Source organism: Cryptotermes secundus, unplaced genomic scaffold (genome assembly GCF_002891405.2).
Source record: "Cryptotermes secundus unplaced genomic scaffold, Csec_1.0 scaffold400, whole genome shotgun sequence".
NCBI classification, from domain to species: Eukaryota; Metazoa; Arthropoda; class Insecta; order Blattodea; family Kalotermitidae; genus Cryptotermes; species Cryptotermes secundus.
The window spans coordinates 198,992-222,143 of record NW_019723908.1 but is presented as its reverse complement, the minus strand read 5'-3'; the positions used below and the strand labels follow the sequence as shown (position 1 = coordinate 222,143).

The following is a 23,152-nucleotide window of genomic DNA, read 5'->3' as shown; positions in this document are numbered from 1 at the left end:
GCATCCACCTATTTAATTATGATAGATTTGACTCTTCGCCGTAATAGGAAGGCCATGCTTCAGTTGAAGAAAGCAGTCTTCTGGGATTTGACACCGTGTATATGTGGTGTTAACCGACGTTTCGGAGGAACGTATCGCCTCCATCTCACGGTCTCTTCGCTTGCGGATTTCTTATATTTTTCCTTCTACCCTGAAGATGGAGGCGATACGATCCTCCGAAACGTCGATTAACACCACATATACACGGTGCCAAAGCCCAGAAGACTGCTTTCTTCATAGTCACCGCCGTGAAAGCCTCAAATCTTACATATGCTTCAGTTGTTTAGTCTATGAAACTTGTAAGACAGCAGCAAAAGACAGCATTCACTTACTGAAAATCTAGATGAGCGAACAGCATAGAACTGTTACGCCACTCTTACACTTTCCAAACTCTTAAATAATGAATCAGCATGAAACGAGTCTACAACGTGTAAAAATGTATTTTTCCTTTAATAAAAGGTGTAATGATGATGGAAAATTGTACTCGATATTACCGACATTATCGGAAAAGTTTAATTTGAAAGACTCGCTGCAATCACAGTACCTGCGGTGATTTAATTAACATTTAATGGCAAAACACTACTTCGTGCTGAAGATGACGTCTGTGTTTCCAACGTATTCAAAAAAATATTCCGACATATGCCACAGCACAACAAATTAGGCGTATGTCACATCACTGTAAACCCCCGTTATAAGGGACACGGATATGCAGGATTTTGGATATAAAGAACAAAATTTTGCAGTGTACAATTGTAAATTTTTAGAGATGTTGAGGCACTGAAAAGGTTTTGTAGTTAGAGAACTATTCGAAAAAAAAAAAGAAACGCCAATACAGAACCCTTTACATAATCACACTGTGTGTGTGTCTATGTTTATTGAGTGTATTGCCTGTGTGTTCTGTGATGTAATTCCGCGAATACCCTTTCATTCGGTTAAAACGTACATCGGATACAGTGGGGACATATTCCACCTTATCAGTCCATTTTAACTTGGGTTTACTGTACTTTGTTTCTTGATACAATGCACTTCCCAGCCACCCTCATTTCAATACTCACGATGTTAGCTGATGAGTACAGATAATGTAATTCATCCCCTGTGCCTAAGCCCCAGGCCATGAAAACGTATAAAGAACCAATGGCATGAAACACACCTTCTACAGTAGCTAAATTTTCTTTCAGCAAATCAGGAAATTTTCTGCCGTTATGGAACCAGAAGATTTACTATACCACAGTCACAATGAGAATTATTCTGAACCAGATGAATATAAAAAGTTCTAGATTCTGATACAATGATTTGTAGTCCCTTGAAAGTCAACCAACCTCTCGGAGGAACATCTGACCTCCATCTTCAGGGTCGAAGAATAAGCCAAGCAAGAAATCAGCGTGAAACCAGGTGGCAAGCGGAGCAAAGTGTTCCTCCGATACTTTGCTTGATTTTCAACGGACTATACGTCGATAGGTCCCAGAGGATAGCCACCGCTGTGGGAACATCAAATGCTACACAGCCTCTCGCCCTATTTATTTAAATTCGTTTTTAAGATTATACTCCATCTATGCATCCTTCTCCAAGTTGTTTCTTCCCTTCAGATATTTCGATGGAAACTCTGCGTGGCGGTATGCCTATAGTCGGCAACAGAAGCCAGCTTCGTAGTCTCGCCGCTTTGACTCTGAAGATAAATTCCCCGGTTCGTACTCAATAGTGGAGCCGGGACAGCGCAGTCGGTATGGCGACTTGCTACGGGCTGAACAACCGAGAGGTCAAAGTTCGAGTTCCAGTAGGATCAAGAATTTTCTCTTCTCCACGTCGTTCAGACCGGCTCTGGGGCTCAGCCAATGGGTACTTCTGATTCTTTTCCTAGGGTAAAGCGACCGGGGCGTGAAGCTGACCACTCACCTCCAGCTACTGCCGACGTGAAGAAAATGTGGATCTATACATCCATTCCCCCTTACGCCTTCACGGTGTAGTGCTTACTCAGTTAAGCACAGGGACAACTTTACCTGCACATACTGGATAGGCGACTCTACGAAACTCAGATCTGGACATGGAGGCGCGGGGAAATCTGGGGTCTTATCGAAAAATGAACCCTGTCCGTCCTGTCTGTAGCCATTTACAAACAAAGCCAACTGGGAAGTGAATTTACATGCTTAAACATCTGACCTCACAAACTGTTATGGGATGAATTTGATTAAGCTTCACTCAGTGAATTACACTGGTTATTAACAGCTGTGAGGTGTGTTAACAAACGTGCTGAACCTCCCACTTACACGGGTCTCGGGACGCAATCCCGTACCTCTAAAGATTCTCTCCAGATACCTCAATGAATTTCACACTCATTTTGCATGTTTTAATTATTATCCACATCAAAACAGTGGGTAATACTATGACATCACTGCACGCAGCACCTCACTGATGTGTCGCTATGTTGTAAGAAAGCATCTGTACCTAAACACAGGGCCGCATTGTCCAATGATAAATGTGGGCAGCTGCCCAGGGTCCTCTGAATTTCGGAACCTCCACCGCGCGATCATTGGTGCCATCTGCTTAAATATCTCCAAAATAAAAGTCGGATGAAAGTTCCATTCCGGTTGGCAGCACTAGGATTACTGTTTTTTTCTTTATTTATATTTATACAAATTCAGTTCTTTACTAGCAAATTCAATTTGTAAGTTATATTCACATAACTGGGCAGTGAACGCACAAGAAAATACAAAGATTTTTCGAGGTGGTGTACATTTAGCATTGAACAAAAACAAACTCCGTGGCCTGTCGTCCGCAAGCGAACTATATCGACCAAGCAACCGCCGTTTGTTGGCGAAGTTAGTGCCAACTTTTGCGGATAGAGGGTCTCACTGCACACTTCTTTGAATTTTAAAACGTTCCGTCGTGTTTTGCAGAAAAAAACGCATTTTAAACGAACACAATTTTTAGATTTTCAAAAATCTGACCTTATGATTTCCATTTTCACTAACATAAATAAATTCTGTACTGGTAAGGCCTTTTCGTCTTTCAAAAGAAGGGGGGGGGAAGAGTCAAAGCCTGCATGAGTAGTTCATTTAATCATCAGCGATCTGAAGCGACATGCTACAAGTACGGTTCATCTATCACTAAAATGCGGCTTCTGTGTCAATATTTATTATTATCTGGTTATCTGTTTATCTGGGTCACAAGCCTAGTCATCTCATTTTTCATAAAAAGGAATTCAAATATGTGCACAATATACGGAAGACAATTGTTCCTCTGTGTAAGATTTGAGGTTTTCACGGCGGTGATTATGAAGAAAGCAGTCTTCTCGGATGTGGCACCATGAAGATGTGGTGTTAACCGACGTTTCGGAGGAACGTATAGCCTCCATCTTCAGGGTAAAAGATTTTTTCCTTCTATCCTGAAGATGGAGGCGATACGTTCCTCTGAAACGTCGGTTAACACCACATCTACATGGTGCCACATCCCAGAAGACTGCTTTCTTAAATTATTCCTCTATTTTCAAACAATCTCTGCATATGATGTGTACACACTGCGAAATGTTATCGCTGCAATAATGACAGTAGGTGAGTATAAAATAAACAATGCATACGACCTACAATCCACTCCTACCCAATCAACATGACTTCTGCATAGGAAACGTAAATATAACTGATATTTTTCAAACTCCTCAGCAATTAATCTGGATATATCAATCATCTCTGATGACAGAACACATAATGTAGTTCCTATTCTACAGCTTATACAGTATAAACAAATATTTTCATTTATCTTCATACACGCTAAAACATTAACATAATTCAGCTGTACAATAAACATTTAACCTACATAACAAACAAATATTTGTATGCCCATTATATTCAGTGCCCGGAACAATAAGAACACAAATAAAACAAGATTAAAATGTTCAGTAATAACTTTCAAATTAAAGCTTGAAACATGAACGAAGTTACTACGTCATCACACATAATGGTAATTAAAATAAGACAAATGCTCTTAGGTATTCAAGTGATCTGCAGTCAGAGAAACAAAAAGCAAACTTAAAATTAAAGTAATTAAAGATATGTTTGGTTTAAGCATGACACTATAAAATCTTGAATTCAAGAAGCATGCGCTTACGCGTAACCATGAAGCAATGCTACAAAGCATTGCACACTTCATTTCAATCATAAAGTTACAGATTATTGCATCGAATAATAATGGGATTTGATACCTCCAAGATTATCGCATTAAGAATTTAGTCATTAGAACCATTCGTCAATGTAGGATTTGACTGACTGACCAATTGACTGACTCACTCACTACCCAAACAACCAAACACCCAGCCAGGTTGATAATCAGTTACTCAAGGAAAATTCTGTACTAAAGACCTGGTACTTCTGAAGTAGCTGATGATTAATCAGTTTTCAAGAATTATGAAACAGGAGACGGTTTACTACTATATATAATACATAAGTGTGTTTTCTATATGTGTACGCTATGCCGTTCCCACATGCAGTAGCTTTCACGTACTTTCACAAATTACATCTCTATAAGCATGTTCGAAACTGGGCACATGTATGGATAACATTAATCTTAATTCGCTGCTTAAACTGGGAAAGGAGAAAACTAGATGAAGGTATGAAGAGGATATAGGAAAGGGAGACGTTATTGATTATGGGACCCGAAAGTTCATAAACATGGTAACAAAATCCCTTCACACAATCAGTATTTCACGGTTCATCTGAATGGAGTTCGATTAAATAGTGGTGCCTTACTTACTTACTTCCTTACTAGGGCCGCGCCATAGCTCAAACTGTTAGTTGCTGGCTTCCCACCGCGGCGGCCCGGGTTCGATCCCGGGTCTGGTCAAGTGGGATTTGTGGTGAACAAAGTGGCACTGGGGCAGGTTTTCTCCGAGTACTTCAGTTTCCCCTGCCAATCTTCATTCCACCAATTTGCTCCACAATCACCCTCACCTATCATCTGGCGCTGGTACAATAGGCCAGAAGTGGCGGCAGTACAAGGGACTTAGTTCCACTCCACTAGCAATAAAAAATAATACTAACTTACTAACTTATGGAGCTGAGCCCTTCTTGAGGAGAAGCCAAATCTGCAGCTACTCAAGAATTTCCCAGCATTTTATGGAACCCGAAAGTTCATTACCGTGTTCACAGGAGCCCTCCACTGGTCCCTATCCTGAGCCACATCTATCCAATCCATACCATACCATCCTATCTCTCTAAGATCCATTCTAATATTGTCCACCCACCTACGCCTTGGTCTTCCCTGTGGTCTCTTTTCTTCTGGCTTTCCACCAATATCCTATACGCATTCCTCGTCTCCTCCATTCGTGCTACATGTCCTGCCCACCACATTCTCCTTGACTTGATCGTTCTTATTATACTTGGAGAAGAGTACAAGTTATGAAGCTCCTTATTATGTACTTTTCTCCAACCTCCTGCCATTTCATCCCTCTTCGGTCCAAATATTCTCTTCAACACCCTGCCCTCAAATACTCTCAATCTATGTTCCGCCCTTAATGTTAGAAACCAAGTTTCACACCCATATAGAACGACAGGCAAAATTATAGTTTTGTAAATAGTGGCTCCTACACCGAAAAAATGAATTTAATTCTGGATTTAATCGGTCCCATATAAACAATATTCACATATATCCAAATAAGTCTACAGTCACAATCAATTTCAGAAGGCTAAAGAAATTAGTAATCAACATCTCATTAGGACGGACAAATGTAACTGAATTATTCTATACTAGCAGTAGCGTAGCTACTGGCAGAGCCTCCCTTGTTGGACAGGTCAAAGGGTAGGCATTAGACGAAGAGAGACACCAAAAACCAAAAACTGATGCCGGAAGCAGCGTCATCAGCAGCGACTTGAAGCACAGAGCAAATAATGCTCGAGATGGTTCAAGTTCGTATAGCAACAGGCGTGACCAGACTGGTTTGAATGACTGTTGTACTGCAATGTGGAAACAAAATGGAAAAACTACCATATTATCACTTTTCCTGGATAGTCTCTTTCCAAAAACAGAGATACCATGTATGCGAGATATTTCCTCTGGAGACAAAACAAACCGGAGGGGCGGATAGAAGTGCCCAGAAGACGAAGACGAAGACGTAAGAAGATGCTGGATGACCTTGGGGACAGAAGAGTACTTGCTCATTTCTTGAACAAGAGTGGACAATTCATGCTATGAAGATGCCCATGCAAACACGACATCATGAAGATATCTGGGGGTCAATATATTTTTAACCTTTATAAACTACACGAGGCCCATCGCAGTGGCCGCGCCGTCTGAAGCATGAACTGTCCCCGCTCGCTCGAACGCTGGGATCGTGGGTTCGAATCCCACTCAAGGCATGGATGTCTGTGTGCTTTTATTGTGTGTTAGCGTTGTTCCGTGTGTAGGTACCGGCCTTGCAACGAGCTGATCCCTCGTCCAAGGAGTCGTACCGACTGTGTATAGAATTAAGAAACTGAAAAAGAGGTCAAGATCCAACAGAAAGACTGTAGAGACATAGACAGATAAATTGTATGAAATGTCTTTAATAACCAAAATATCAAAGGCGCTATCTTTTTGCTGCGCGGAAAGCATGAACTGTTTGACGTTGGTTTAGCGGGTAAACGAATGATTGGTTTTTCTTTTGCATCCTACTGGAAGACTGGCTTGTACCCATGCAAATAGAATTCAAGCCTTTGATACCTACACTATTCAAACAGTGGAAAGTAAACACATTGTCACCAGTGTTAGTATGATTTCAACAGCGAAAAGTTGAAATTCTTTTCAGTTTTGTACATTGATGATTTCGAATACTGTTTCCATAAGACCAGACACGAAGGTCTCCAAGCCATGAACCCACTAACAAGGAACTAGCAAACCGTTAAGGACTTGTGCCCATCTTCGTTTCTTTCCTTCCTTCTTTCTTTCTTTCTTTCTTTCTTTGGCGGATTAGGTCCTCTGGTCTGGTTCCATTCAGATTTCATCTGAAACTATGAATGTTATAGGTCCTCTAGCCTGGTTCCATTCAGATTTCATCTGAAACTATGAATGTTATAGGTACTCTGGTCTGGTTCCACTCAGATTTCATCTGAAACTATGAATGTTATAGGTCCTCTAGCCTGGTTCCATTCAGATTTCATCTGAAACTATGAATGTTATAGGTACTCTGGTCTGGTTCCACTCAGATTTCATCTGAAACTATGAATGTTATAGGTACTCTGGCCTGGTTCCATTCAGATTTCATCTGAAACAATGATGTTATAGGCCCTCTGGCCTGGTTCCATTCAGAATTCATCTGAAACTATGAATGTTATAGGTACTCTGGCCTGGTTCCATTAAGATTTCATCTGAAACTATGAATGTTACAGAGAGTAGGCAGGACTCCTTCGACGAGGTATCAGCTAGCTTCAAGGTGGCCACTACGCAGGACAACACAAACACAGAAAACTGCAGACGCACGATCATGGCACAAGGATTCGAACCCACTATCCCAGTGTTCAAGCGGGAGAAGACATTTCGTGTCTCAGCCAGTTCTGTCTCTCTGATCGACATCCTGTGACATCTGTCTAATATTATTTTAAGGTAATTACATGGAGAAGCCAGTCACAGCAGCCGCACCGTCTAAGCCATGAACTCTCTTCGCTCGCTAGGGCGATGGGATCGTGGATCGAATCCCACTCAAAGCATGGATGTTTGGTATGTGTATGCGTTTATTCTGTGTTTGTGTTGTCCTGTGTTTAGGTAGAGGCTTTGCGACGGACTGATCACTTGTCCAAGGAGTCCTGCTGTCCGTGAAAAATGATTATGGAACTGAGTAAGAGGCCTGGGCCCCTAAATGGGCTGGAAGAGCCTTTAAAAATTACATTGAGAGGGACGAGACGATAGCAAAATACAGCACGCATTAAGATGAGAAATAGACATTAAAATGCCGTCGTAAACCCTCAACGGAAGGAAAGACTAAGAGCAACATGACAGACTAACATTAAAATGGATCACAGTGAAACAGGACGTCAGAATGCGGACAAAATTCAACTAACTTTGGATAAGGTCCAACGACAGGTATTTGTGAAGACGGTGCTGAACCTTAAGGTCCTCATAAACAGCGATGAACGTTCGTATTAGCTGCGTGACTGTCAGCTCATCAAATATTCTGCTGCATGAAGTCAGATCTATAGGAACTTAGTCTTTATTTTCAGGAGCTCTTTTCTCGATCTGGACAGGGGTGTTCTCTCAGCGCCTCACTGTATCCAGACGTTCAGCCTTCAATCCACTGAGTATCTGGGTTCTATCCGGGAGGCAAAATGTGAAAGTGAGAATTGACGCCCACTTAGTGACAGGGTAACGAATGCGTGGACCTTTACTTCTACTATCTCTACACGCCTTCACGGCCTTTTATTTACACGCACGTATAACTTTATTGGTTTATGTAAGCTCGTCTCTCCCTTGAACTGTCTGGAACGACACGAAAAAAAGTTGCTTTTAGGCAATATTTTGTTTAAAACTGTATGGTAATGAGGAGCAATGATAGCGTAGTTGGTATAGCGATTGGCTACTGGCTGGACGACCGAGTATTCGGAGTTCGAATCCCGGTAGGATCAAGAAATTTCTCTACTCCACGTCGTCCTGATCGGCTCTGGGGTCCACCCAACCTCCTATCCAATGGGTACAACGGGCTCTTTCGCCGGGGGTAAAGCGGCCGACGCATGAAGCCGACCACTCACCTCCAGCTAGTGCCGAGGTCAAGAAAATGTGGATTTATATATCCACTCCCCATACGCCTTCACCTCATAATATGGTAATGAAGAGGAAATAGTTGTATCAGCAGCGCAGGTCGTATATACACTAAATATATGCACAAAAGTTAGGTTAAAAGATGTAAAAATAACGTTTCCACTCACAGAGAAATGAAAGTAGCTATCCACTTTAGCGACTTCTACCGTAATTATGCAGTCAATGCATATCACAACGCAAAGTACTGGTTACGACCAATCCGGAAGTTCATCGCTATCATCACCAAATTCAGCCAAAACAATCCCTATATATTACATCCATTTAATATCGATTACCTTCGTTCAACTTCCATGTATTGTGCATATGATGGACGGTAAATGCCCCGTCCGTTTCCCACTACTTCATGCTAAAGCCCATTTACTCGTACATTGTCAATCTATTTGTTTAGGAACCGTTTTAATATTAACCTCTCACAGATGACTAACCTGCCAAGTGATCGCTTTCTTTCAGGTCTCCAAGACTACAATTCTACATGCATATAGTGTCTGTCGAACACGTGCTACATGTTCCACCCATAATTCTCCTTGATTTGATCACTTAACGATACTCGGTAAAGCGTACACATAAAGATATTCCTTGTTGTGTGCTATCCTTCCTTTCACAACTGTTATCATTGCGCATAAGGAGTTTTGCTACATACACTTAACAGACTCTTGTCATGAATGTGTAATGAATATTCTTGGAGACAGAAACCAGAATTTTAATGGATATTTTGGCGAAATTCATGTTTCAGATAATCACTGGACCAGTCTGAACCTTATCCTTCCAAAATAAGTCAAAGTTACGAACAAACAATCAGAAACCTTGCAATACTACAATGGAAGGTTTCAATTCAGAACAGAAACAATCAATGTTACACTTGGCATATGTACAGTTCACAAATTTCACGTTGCACTAAAAAGAGTATACATGGGCGGACAAGTATGAAACACGTCGTACCTATAAATATGTAAGCCATATACATATTACACACTAAGAACATTATAAACACAAAACACGTTTGCGTTTAAACGATTGTCGCCGTAGAATAGGGTGGGTTTCATTTATTGTCAGTTATAGATTTAGTAGGACAACAAACACCACCCCTTTCCTCAGGGGATTCCAATTATACTTCCTGCATATCAAGAGATCAATGGCTTCATCGTATCGGATAGTTGGCTAGCTACTTTCTCTCGACTTGCATTTCACCTGACTGCATGGTGTTTGGCCTTGTCACTGAATGCGTAAAATATTTTCTGTCTTGTGTCGCAAGTGAAATCGTTTTATACACAACGCCGAAGCATAAAAATACCTTCCTCACAGCCCACAACACGTTAGAAGTGGGCTCGCTACGTCATATAACTAGTATGTCGGCAGTTTTCTCGCAGGTATGACTTTCTGATGCTATTGCATAACCACTAGATCTATCTGCAAAACTAGTTTTGTATAGTAAACGGAAGACATAAGAATTATTTCCAGTGAGAGCTTTAAACACGATATTACGAACATAAGAAACTGCGGCTACAGCAGTAGAGCAATGCCCATATACGTTGAATTGCGACAGACGGGAGGGTCTTGCTATACTGGGCCCATAAGTAACAGTTTGCTTTTAACTAACATGACAAATGGTTCTACATGGGCATCTAAAAATATTTAAGCCGGTCAAAAAGTTACACTTCTATACATATATACATATATCTGACCACTTCTGACCCCGCATGACCTGCATTCTCCTCATGGATTTTATAGAACTGTGAAACATCACGCCGAACATCGCGGCGTAACCGTGGTACTCCATTTTCTTGTCCTGGAGGTCTCAAAGGCCAGCTATAGTGACAGTCGCTATAGGATAGTGATGCTACAGAATCTTAAAACAATCCATGACGGCTTACTTGAACGTCTTATCCCATTTTGTCATTCACTGGTCAATTTTTTATCTGACGACACGCGACATATTCAAATGAATGAGCGTCATTAAACAAACAAGAGCTTAACAGATGAGCTCTCGACTGGTTTTCAATTCTTACGCCACTTCACACTGACAACATCTAAATATTTTATTTTATTTTAGAACACTCTCTAACTTTTCGATGTATGTGGTTGTGCTTGTGTGCTTGTGTTCTTGTGTGCATACAAATCTCATCTAAGTATCAGCCCAACGCTTTGAGTTGTTGGCATATTTACATCAACGAAAAATAAACAGACGGAGATATATAAAAAATTATCTCACAGTTTATATTGTTCGTCGAATATGGTTAGTGTGATAAAACCACGAACGATGAGATAGGCATGACGTGTAATCTTGGATGAAAGAAGAAAGCATATTGGTTGGAAACCCATAAGGGAAGAGACCACTCAGGGTGACTAGTATAGATGGGAAGATAGACATTATATTGAAACTGATCTTAAAGAAACAGGTTGTGAAGATTAAATTGGATTAAAGTGACTCAAGATTTGAGTCCAACGGAAGGTGTTTGCAACGACAGTGATAACATTTCTGATTTCAAGTCACAGGAGCTCTTGATCCTTTGAAGAAATGCCGACTGTCCAGAAAGACTTTATAACATTGAGACAAAAGTAAATTAACTATTAATGATTTTTCTTTATATGTAGGCAGCATTTGCACTACTGTACCATTCACTAGCAAGCCAACATAATGAACTCATCTGACATACTTATATTCTTATCTATTTAATAAAGTATAAACGTTTATCTATATGTTTCGACAGAATTCTGCCGTCTTCAAAAATGTATATTTATTAAGTACATAAAATATTAAAAATTCCAATTATATGAAAACAACACATTAATGTAAATTCTAATAATTCTTACTATTTTCCTATGTATGATGCATGAAGGTAAATGCCGATCAATTTTAATTTAAATCTGATATTCATATTTTCCGTTATATGTTAAGTGTGCGTGTGTGCGCTTGTGCATATGCGGGCGGGTGTGTGTGTGTGTCAAAGAGAGAGCGAAAGAGAGAGAGAGAAGGGGCTTTGTATGATATTTTGCGATTACATAGTATTACTCTTGTCGTCAGTGAGATCAATTAATCTGAATTGAATATTATATTAAACTCATTACAATATGGTTGCATCACATAATTTTATTAAGTTCACTTATGAATTAATTGTGTTGTGTCGCCTTTATCCGTCCAATTCACATAATTATTTTAATATTATGCGAAGAATAAAGAACAGACAACAGGATGTTGCAAGACAACTGAAAGATGTTTCCACACAGCTTTTATGGAACTATATAGAAATACAAATGTGCGCATCTAGAACAAAGCGCTCTTACTGTGTTAATGGGTTGTGTTGAATTCGGATTTGAAAGGAAGAACATAAATATGCACCCCGATTCATAAACATTGTTCTCTGCATACAAATTTGGGATAAAGTTTCAAAAGCTAAACGCGCTGAATTTCACATTCTCTTGAATAAGAAACTGTCTGTTGTGATTTCTTAAATATTCACCTATTGAAAAATATTTTGTTATAAATTTTCATATCTTAATTACATCTATATTTTATGATAAGACGAATATCGGGTATATTATATTTCAGCACCCTGTTGCATTGAGGTATTATTCAATTGTATGTATACCGTCAATAATGCAACAATGATATTTAAATAAAAGACACCTAAAACATGTTCTTCACTAATAGTGTAGTTTCAATACTTTAAAATTTTATTAAATATTATAAAATGTCATTAAGACACTGCATGTATATCGTATACACTAAAAGTGACTATTAAATATTTTAGAAAGTCTTTAATTTATATATGCCCTTCTAATTTGCAACATGTTTCGGCCGCACATGGGCCATCAATTGTCTTCCATGCTCTCCGGCATGTCGTTGTCTTTTGTTGTTGTTGTTGTTGTTGTATCACATATCTAAAACTTCGTCATTGTATTCTTTTTGCGGCTATCACAGTTCTGTATGTATGTCTTTGCTGGGGTCTTCTCGTATACGAGTATACGATATACATACATGAAGTGTCTTAATGACATTTAATAACATTTTAAAGTATTAAAACTACATTTTAGTGAAGAACATGTTTTAGGTGTATTTTACTTCATTTTAAATATCATTGTTGCATTATTGACGATTTACATATAATTGACTAATATCGGGAAAATTATAAATATTGTCTTTGAGCTTCATGTGAAGTACGCGTTATAATAATTCAATAAAATCAAAATTAAATTAATTCAACAAATTTTACTGTAGAATTCTTATATTAGATTAGCTCTAAATCAGGCCAGAACTTGAGGAAATGAAATATTTGCTGGATCCGCGCCTTCTGTGTGTGTGTGCGTTAACTTGTATGTCCCGCAGATAACACAACAATAGGCGATATTTCGCTTTATGCTTAGGGACCGAAGAAATTAGCATAAAGTAGTAACACATAAGTTTCATTTTTAAAACATACTTTTCCAGCTGAACAGTGATAGCTCTTCTCAGCTAAACAATAGGTAAAATGTTCTGAATTTCTAATGAATATTTCATTCTAATACATGAATGTTATTGTTACAGAGAAATGACTGGATTGATATTTTTATTCTTGCGTAATATGATCCATTTAAATTCATCATATCTGACATCAAAACCGACCTGAATCTATTCTTGTTCCTAGCATCAAGCTTGGGTAATTGAAAACAAATTTTTATAAGAAAGAATTATACGTCAATTATGCCTTGTGCCTTCATACCTGATTAATAGCTTTGAACAACTTCATTATACTTGCTCTGACAGCTAACCTGTTATTCACCTTTAGTTTGGCCACAAGAGTATAAAGGGGTAGTAATTAGGTGCACCCACACCCTTACAAGAGGGAACACAACGGAATGGGAAGCCAGTCTGTCTCTGCCGTCGCGGTTCTGTATCCAGCACACTGATGAATTGTGCTTGTGTATTGCATAGCTTCACTTCACTTAGATGAGTGGAATAGAATTTATTTAATGATGCTGCATGAAGTACATCTTCTACCTGCTCAGAATTCACAGCCATTTTGAATGGCTTTCCTATATCCCAGAAGGAGCTAGTCTATTCAATTCTTCATTCCGTTAAGGTAGGTAAATGGCATGCACCTGCGTTTAGTAAATAAATATTTATCTCCTTTCTTATATTTTTATTTTTAATTTTGTTTAATTTGATATACGCCTTTACTTAACTTAAAATTTAATTTAGACTGCTCGAATTTTACTGTAATTTCTGTTACTCTTATCCCACGTTACATTTCCATACAAAAATGGTAAACTCTTATAACTTTATAAAATTGTAACTTTGCCTCTTTCTTTGCGTGTCGCTTGAATGTTCAGCTCGTCACACAACACGATAACGATGTCACTTATGCGCATTTCAACTGTGCGTGTTATTTAACACTGCACGTTCAGCAAAGTTGACACAACCAATATGAAGCGAACGCTGCCTATTTCAAGGGATTATCCCGGCAATCGACTCACGACAACTACATAAAAACGTAGACATTACATAAAAACGTGGAATAATCATATAGAAACGTGTGTCCCGACCGAAATTTGAACCAGGCACGTCGCGAGTTCAAGTTCCAAATGTTACCGTTTGAGGCAACTTTGCGGTCCTTTTAATATTATGATAGTATATCGCATGGTGCAAATATTAATCGTTATTTTGTTCGTACATACTGAAAAGTCACCATGCCTTTTCGTTGAAGAGCTCAAGAGCAACCGAATGGTGAATTGAGAGAGAGGAATTTTATTTAAAGTTTACTTTCTGTCTAATGCAAGCTATAAAATTCAGCATTAATTCATATTAAGTAAGCCGTAACGGTAAACGTAAATATTAATCGTCATCACTAGCGAATCAAGGATTTAATTTCAGGAAAATTTAATGGATTAGCTACAAACTCCACGTGATTTGAAGCTTTCAAAACGAATGTATACATTGACGTTTTCTCGGGCCTTCAGCAATATGAAGATGACGCTAATGTGGATACTAACTACATCTTCGCCTGCCTGGTCGTCAGAGAAGACTTCAATAGTTATAAATTACAGCCCATCAATTATACATTAATGCAAATAAAGGTAAAGTAAAGTAAAGTTATCCCTGTACCAGGCCGTGAAGGCCCATAGGGTTGTGAGACGTTGAGGGTCCCACATTATCTAGACAATTGGCTCAAAGATGGCGGTAAGGTTGTCAGCCCTACGCGCCGGCCGCGCTTTACACCCAGGAAAATTATTTAATTAATTCCTGGTACTCATTTCTACTAGAGGCTGAGTCGACCGCAGGGCCATGGTGCGGCTGGAAGGATTAGGTCAATTGAAAAAAAAAATCAATGACCTCATCGGGACTTGAACCCGCGACCTTCCGGCTTATAGCATAGCTCCTCAACCAACTACGCTGCCGCGTGCCCCCGCAAATTAAGGGATACAAAACTAAAATCTTTACCACTGAAACCTAATCAATGCGAATAAGTGTTAATAATATTCAAAGTCGGAATATTGTGTTATACAGCACAACAGACGATTAATCAAATATCTAAATTTAAGTATTTGGGATTTCTCAGATTTGCGCATGTGATATGCAGCTGAAAGTGCAAGCTTATAATCAAACGGTTTGTAATACTAAAATAAATGCCATCAAATTACTGTTACCAAAAACAAAAATAAATTATATAACATCACACCACAAGCAACTTTGAAATATTTTACTGATGTCTAGATATTGAAGGAAGATGCCACAAAAAGGCTGGAGGTAACATAATTTAATTACTGTGGAATTTTCTGGGTATTTCATGACAAAATCACTAACAAAATATATAGTTAATAAAAAAATATTGGCCCCGTCATAGCTCAAGCGGTTAGCCGCTGGCTTCCCACCGCGGCGGCCCGGGTTCGATCCCGAGGTCTTGTCAAGTGGGATTTGTGATGGATAAAGTGGCACTGGGGCGAGTTTTCTCCGAGTACTTCGGTTCCCTTGCCAATCTTCATTCCACCAAATTCTCCATCATGATCACTCGGGGCAGGCTACAATAGGCCAATCACTGGGCGCCGTGCCGAGTGGACCAAGCTGGACTCCACCCCTCACTAAGCGAATNGAAAATTTTTAATACAAAAATAAATGTTCCAAACGTCAATGAAATCGGAAACTACACACCGAAATTGTTACATCAGATATATAGAATAAACACACAAAAAGTAACAAAAGAAAACTGAAGAATATGAAACATTGGGAAGAAAAGGCCTGAAGGATAGATAGAGAGACCATGGGCGCTGGCAAGGAAAGGAGGGGGCCAGAAATATACTAAATATGAATATCAACAACTGTCTGTAACGTCACCTGTGTTCTGATGTGGAGGACCACAACGTTAGGGCTATCCGTAGAAGTGTTCTACAAGAGCCTAAACTTCAAGTCTGTAAGCAACATTTCTGGCTGACCCGCTCCCCTCAGAAAATACACTGGTGCTCCCTTACCAAACTATTTCTGAAGAGGCAACTCAGCCTAATCCTCTATTGTTTATGATCAGAATCAATTACTGCATTTCGTTACCCATTTGGAATCACGAAGCAGTTACAGTGCTGATAATTCTACAAGACCACTGGCTCCAGTAGTTACAAATGTTAACATCCATAAAACGAAATATACAGTAGAACTTGGTTATAACGTCATCAAAGGGACCTAAAAATAGTGTCGTTATAAACGAATGTCGTTGTAACCGAAATGGGCACTTCCACAGTAGCCTTATGTTAGTCACGTAAAAATATACCAAAAACCGAGTTAAAATGTTGCATTTTTTAGTGAAATACGTAGTTAAGTACAGACTAACGTAACATTAACGTGGAATTGCCCAAATGTGTAATATCAAAGACATATTACAGCGCTTTTCACTGACAATACACACCGCACTAATACTGTATATTAAAGGTAGGCCTACTCACCAAATTACAGTAGATTACATCAATTGTTGTGCCTTACTGTACCTAGATACGAGTACAGTAATCAGTTATCTTCATCTGTTTCCTGTTACTTTCCCAATACACACTTTCTAAATTACGTTCAATGTCCATATCAGAGAAATTCAGGAATGAAAATGACGTTACATACGAGGTTGATGCATTTGTGCATGTCGTACTAAGCAAGGTATAAAAACAGTTGCTTTATGAGGAATTAGTTCATACCATTGAATATTTGACGCAATAGACAAGGTGTCGCAGAAACCGATGTTGCTATAACCAAGTTTTACTGTATCTTAGTTCTGTGCTCATTTCTTGAGCCTTTATAAATGTCAGGTGTGAAGCAACATTAGATAGAAATGGAGAGATGATGTGAAGACCGAATTGTAAGGATGAAGAAGAGAATAATTATCTGTACGAAAGTAGTGTAGAAGAACTACAGTATTTTGGGATGTGACACCATACAGTCTGGTAGATGTTTACCGACATTTCGGAAGAACATGCCGGCCTCTTCTTTAGCATGTTAATTACGAAATTTAATGAACACCTATCAGACTATAACGCGTCACAAGCCAGAAGGCACTACTCATATTTGTAGGCCGTATCCCGTTATTTTCCTAAAGAAAACTGGAAAACGACTTCAATTCTGGCAACAAAGAACTTAAAGTATGATTAAGAAACAGACTCTTCTGTTAANCTATTAAATAATATTTTAGCTTACGCAGTGGAGGAAGAATCTTGCAATCACGAGAAAAATTTGCTCCTAGCAGACCTCAAAACTTTCCCATGGCTCAGATTTCAGTCCAATAAATCCTACGTTGATCATACATCTTAATTAATGAAAATTTAGAGCCCAGTAAGAAAATGATAATTTATCTGATGGGTCAGAAATTCAATCTCACTGGAATTACAATTCTATATTGTTTGCAATTGAAAGTATGTTACACACAGCTGGAACTATTTTATTTGTAGTAATAGTCCAGCGCCCAGCGTCTGACCCGGCTTCTTGGACTGTCTCCACCTTATCGTGGTGAGGGGATTTGAGTATGCCAAGGACCCTGAGAGCTATACCAGAGGTAGCGTAGCTACTGGCAGGGCCTCCCTTGCTGGACAGGTCAAAGGGTAGGCATCAGACGAAGAGAGACACCAAAAACCAAAAACTGATGCCGGAAGCAGCGACTTGAAGCACAGAGCAAATGATGCTCGAGATTGTTCAACTTCGTATAGCAACAGGCGTGACCAGAGCGGTTTGAACGGCTGTTGTACTGCGATGTGGAAAGCAAATGGAAAAAGTACCATATTATCAATTTTCCTGGATAGTCTTTCCAAAAACAGAGATACCATGTATGCGAACCAGAAGACGAGGAAAAAGGCGTAAGAAGATGCTGGATGACCTTGGGGACAGAAGAGGATATTTTCATTTGAAGGAGAAGGCTCTAGATCGCATTAAGTGGAGAAACTGTTTTGGAAGAGACTGTGGACCTGTCGTATAACAGATTACTGATGAAAAAAAAATAGCAGTAATAGTGTGGTTGTAGTAGTGGTAGTGGTAGTAGTAGTAGCATCAGATGGCTGGCGGTGGTGGTGGTAGTAGTAATAGTAGTAGTAGCGGCATCAGATGGCTGGTGTTAGTAGTAGTAGTAGTAGTATGTAGCATATTTACAGTTACAAGGAATTAAATTTGACTACAGTGTGGGATTCGTTCCTATGACAACCTTCTACGCAGTAGCCAGCCACGCTAACCCATAAACAAATGTAAAGATATCCGAGTAATAGGCCGTGTGGGCCCATAGCGTTGTGAGACGTCATGGCTCCCACAATTTCTAAGCAGTCGGCTCACAGATGGGGGTGAAACCCACGAGCAAAACTATATTTAATTGCTTGTGTGTACATTTACATTAGTTGTTACAGCACTAACAATGCAAGATTTGCAGGGGTGGAATTCTATGGAGGTAAGCTAAATCAGATCTACCCATAAATCATTATTCTCTTGCTACCTCAAACCTGGACGCACTGTTAATGTAAAGAGACAACTGTTCTTCAGAGCGAAGGCTTCTATTGACTCTTCTGTAAGATAAAATATTTATGCTGCATACCTAATTTTGTATTAGTCTACTTACAACCAACATTCAAAGAGACGGTGCTTCACAACAGAAGAGTTTCGGCTTTTGTTAATTTTAAAAATCACGGAAATAAGATTCAGTGCTGTTTTTGGTACAGTACGCGAAGCAAAATTAGGCTCTTTTCTCTCATTACATATGCGTTGATATTTTCCTCATAGGGGCTGAGGGAACACTCAGATGGCAGTTTCCTGTCACTTTCTACCCGCATGTAAGAGAATTAGCAATGATTTTTGGAGTACTCTTACTTAAGGAATGCTTCCCGATTGTTTGCTATGGGTGCGAAACTTGGTGTCTCGTCCGAAGGAAAGAACAGACATTAAGGGTATTGGCTGTCAAACGTGCTAGCGCACTAATGGAAGGATCAAGAAAATTACTCAGTGAGAAGCTTCATAATTTGTACTTTTCCCCTAATATTATTAGGCTCATTACATCAAAACAAAATTGTACGCACAGGAAGAACATAGAGATGATGAGAAATACATAATTTTGTCGGAAAATTATAGGAAGATTTTCTAGGATTCTGCCCTGTGAAATCAATAACACCAGTCAGTTAACGTAGTTTCTTTAGTTAGGCGAAAATACTAAAATGGAGTGTACAGTATTGGTCAAAATCTGACTGCCAAACTCGAAAGCAAGTGATGAAGATGAAAGAATTTGCGCATTACCCACGCAATATCATTATATTCGCGCATATGAAATTAAAAGTAACTTTACATGCTAGGTTACATTTACTACACATCATTCGAAATGGAATAGTAGTTTGGTTTTTCTGATATAAGAGAAATTAAAATTTTGTGTCTGATTTTGTATAAACGTTCATCTAAAACAGTTTATTTGTAACAGCTCTATTGCAGTATGTATTATTTAATACAAATATTACAGATTATGGAACGTAATTTCATAATAAGGTATATAAGGTATGCAGTCTACACAATAATATTCTGTATCTAAAAAGCAAAAAGAAGACACTACTGCACCAACTTTTGTTTATATTTGTTTTAAATACAGAAAATTGTTGTGTAGACTGCATATCTTATATACCTTTATACACCTTATTTATAACACACAACATCAGGCACACTAGTAAGACTGTAATTTCATAAGTCACATATTATCGAATCACACGAACCATTAGTTCTAGCTTCAGCCAAAGAGCTGGATGTATCATCATTAGCTGTCAGTCAAATTCTAAATTCTCACAAACACTATTTATTTCGGAATTTTGGGCGATTCTGATAATGACTGTTGATTCCGTGCTTTGACTGTAACAATTTAATTTTCGTCTGTAAACAGTAGAAATGAACTCAAGTGAAATATTTGTACCGAGAGTGGCTTATTTAGATTTTAATTTCTGTGGCGCAGTTTTACATAGAATAATTAAGAAAAAACACTACATTCTGTAACACAGCTTCAGGAATCAACTATGAGCCTACCACACTGCGGCATCTTCATCAGCAAACATTTTTATTTAAGTAAGAAAACATCTTCGTGTTGTTCGGGGCCAGTGGAGGTGGGGTACATCCCAAATTCTAATAGTGGATTGATACAAGAGGCCTAATCCATCAGTTCAAATATATTCTCGTTCCTTTTCCACAAAATACTTTATACGGATTCTTGATGAAAGAATCACAGCGCATTGGAAACTAAGGCAATGAAAATGATTTTAGAGTTAGTTACTATAGGATTCTGACGATGGTGTATAACACACAGAGATATTGGGTTTTCGGACTCTTTCTAATGGACCCAACAGAATAGGTGTTTTCCTTCACCTGAGGACGGAAACAGATCCAGTTTCCGAAATGTCGTGTTTTTATTAGTTATCTTAAAAACCAGGACGATGGATAAAGTCCGAAAACCCAATATACCAGTGGATTTTAGAGTTATTTTGCGACTTTATTTTCCTGGTTTCCATATTGTGAAATGACTTGTTAGGTGTCAATGACTTGGCCTGTTTCAACTCTAACGCAATTTTCTTATGAACAAATACGCACAATATAACATGGTCTTTACGTGTATCACTCCCAGACAAATATTGGAGTAAGCTTAACTCTGTGGACCCTAGGCAAAGATTTGCCTTCAGGAATGTCATTCAGTGCGCGCCACACTTCTCCATTAATCGTAAGCGGAAAACGCCGATGTTATGAATATAGTGAAATGTAAATCAATAATTTAAGGCTATTGTTGTGTCACAAAAAATTATGGAAAAGTTAAAGCAGTAAACAATGTTGATTCAAATATTTGTTACGATGGTTACAACACTACTAAGTACATCTTTTTTTTTCCTTGACACTACAGCCCCAGTGGGCCTAGGCCTACCTCCACGAACTTCTCCGTTCACTTCGGTTTTTCTAGATCTTACACATTCGGTAGGACTCTTTAGGTGGGTGATCAGCTCGTCGCAAGGCCTCTACCTGTACACAAACACAGAAAAACGCACACACACACACAAGCTAAACATCCATGCCCTGAGTGGGATTCGAACCCACGATCCCGGTTTCCAAGCGAGCGAAGACAGTACATGCCTTAGACCGCTCGGCTACCGTGACCGGCACTAAGTACATCTAGCTGTGACAAACACAGGCGTACTTCATCATAATTCAACTCCGCGGAAAAGGGTCCTTACTATGAAGCTGAGTCGTTTAACCAATCAAGAAATTTCCTGCCTTTACGGAATCTGAACACTGATAATTTCCATGTGCACAGGGGCCCGTGAATTCTGTATGCATTTCTAGTCAGTCAACCGTATATCACAATTCGTCTACTTGTACACGTAACAAAAATCTGCTGCGTTTCGTATTCTTGTCAACAAGAGATACAGCAACAAAACAAGCCATAATTTTAAAGTGTTAACATCTGTTTCCATAAGTTAAGCACTTTACTGCTTCCAGACATGAAGAGACGTTGTCAACAATTATAAACTTGTAAGGTCCAGCAGCTTAGGGAAATGAAGAAAAGCAAATGCAGTCTTTACATCTCTGCTTGTTACTGCAGACATTTATTTATTATACAGGATGTTTGGAATATATCATTGTTTCTCATCCCAATCCGACTAGCTAACTAACTCCATGGAGTCGAGAACGTCTTGAGAAGCCACTCAAGAAATTTTCAACATTTTATGCTCCCGATAGTGATACCCGATAGCAATTAAAATCTAGTAATTCGCATTTCCTTAGAAAACCCGGAAGAGCGCGTAGAGTTACAGCATCCGGTACCATGGATCAAGTATTCTGATTGTTAGTGCAGATATCCATCTAGCATAGAATGATATCTGAGCTCAGATATTACTAATGAACCCTTCCATATGGCGGCATATTAAAATACAGTTCAATGTTCATGGCACACCGAAAATTGAAGGGTATTATTGTAAAGTCATGTATGTATGTGCAGGCACAACTACACTCATGTTATTCTTCAGTTACAAGTCTTGTATATTCACTACAGTTCGCTCACAAATTTAATGGATTAACTAATTAAATCCCATACAAACGAGTTGCTTTTACAGCTCGCCATTCTGCCCACAGTGCAACTGCATGTTTCGTACGATTCTCGCAAGGAACAGAGATCCTTCCCCTAAACAGCATTAACTGGCTGGACTCTGTAACGCTGACGACTGGATATCTTTGTAAGTTTGTCATTCAACGACGCTCTCAGTATTGAGATTATGTGGTGTCGGTGATAGGATGATAATAGTGCAGTTAGAGGCATGAGAATTGGCAGGGGAAACCAGAGTAATCAGAGAAAACTTGCCCCATTGCCACTTTGTCCACCACAAATTCCATATGACCTAATCTGGGATTGAAACCAGGCTACCGCGATGGGAAACCGGCGAATAACCGCCTGAGCTACGGCAGAGCCGACATCTGCTTGGGAAATACTTCTTTGAAAGGAGTAAGTACATGCCAGGGCAAATTCCAGGTTTTAATTCCGTGATAAAAGTTAAACAAAAAAGTAAAGATATCCCTGTAACATGCCGTGGAGACCCATAGAGTTGTGAGATGCTGAGGTTCCCACATTTTCTAGACAATCGGCTCACAGATGGCGGTAAGGTTGTCAGCCCTACTAGCCAGCCGCCCTTTAACCCCATAAATATTCCTGGTACTCATTTTTGTTAGAGGCTGAGTCGACCCCAGGGCCATAGTGTGGCTGGAAGGATTAGGTCAGTTGAAAATATTCAATGACTTCATCGGGATTTGAACCTGCGTCCTTCCAGCTTGTAACATAGTGCCTCAACCAACTACGCTACTGCGTGCCCCCTCGTGATAAAAGTTACAAAAATTAATCAGAAAAATCGATTT

The 23,152-nt window shown here is 39.2% G+C and overlaps 1 protein-coding gene across 1 annotated transcript in view; it reads right to left on the bottom strand.

The window, feature by feature from the left end:
• LOC111862076 (protein dachsous) overlaps positions 1-23,152 on the bottom strand; it is a 657,337-nt gene that overhangs the window by 626,450 nt on the left and 7,735 nt on the right. The window lies entirely within an intron of this gene.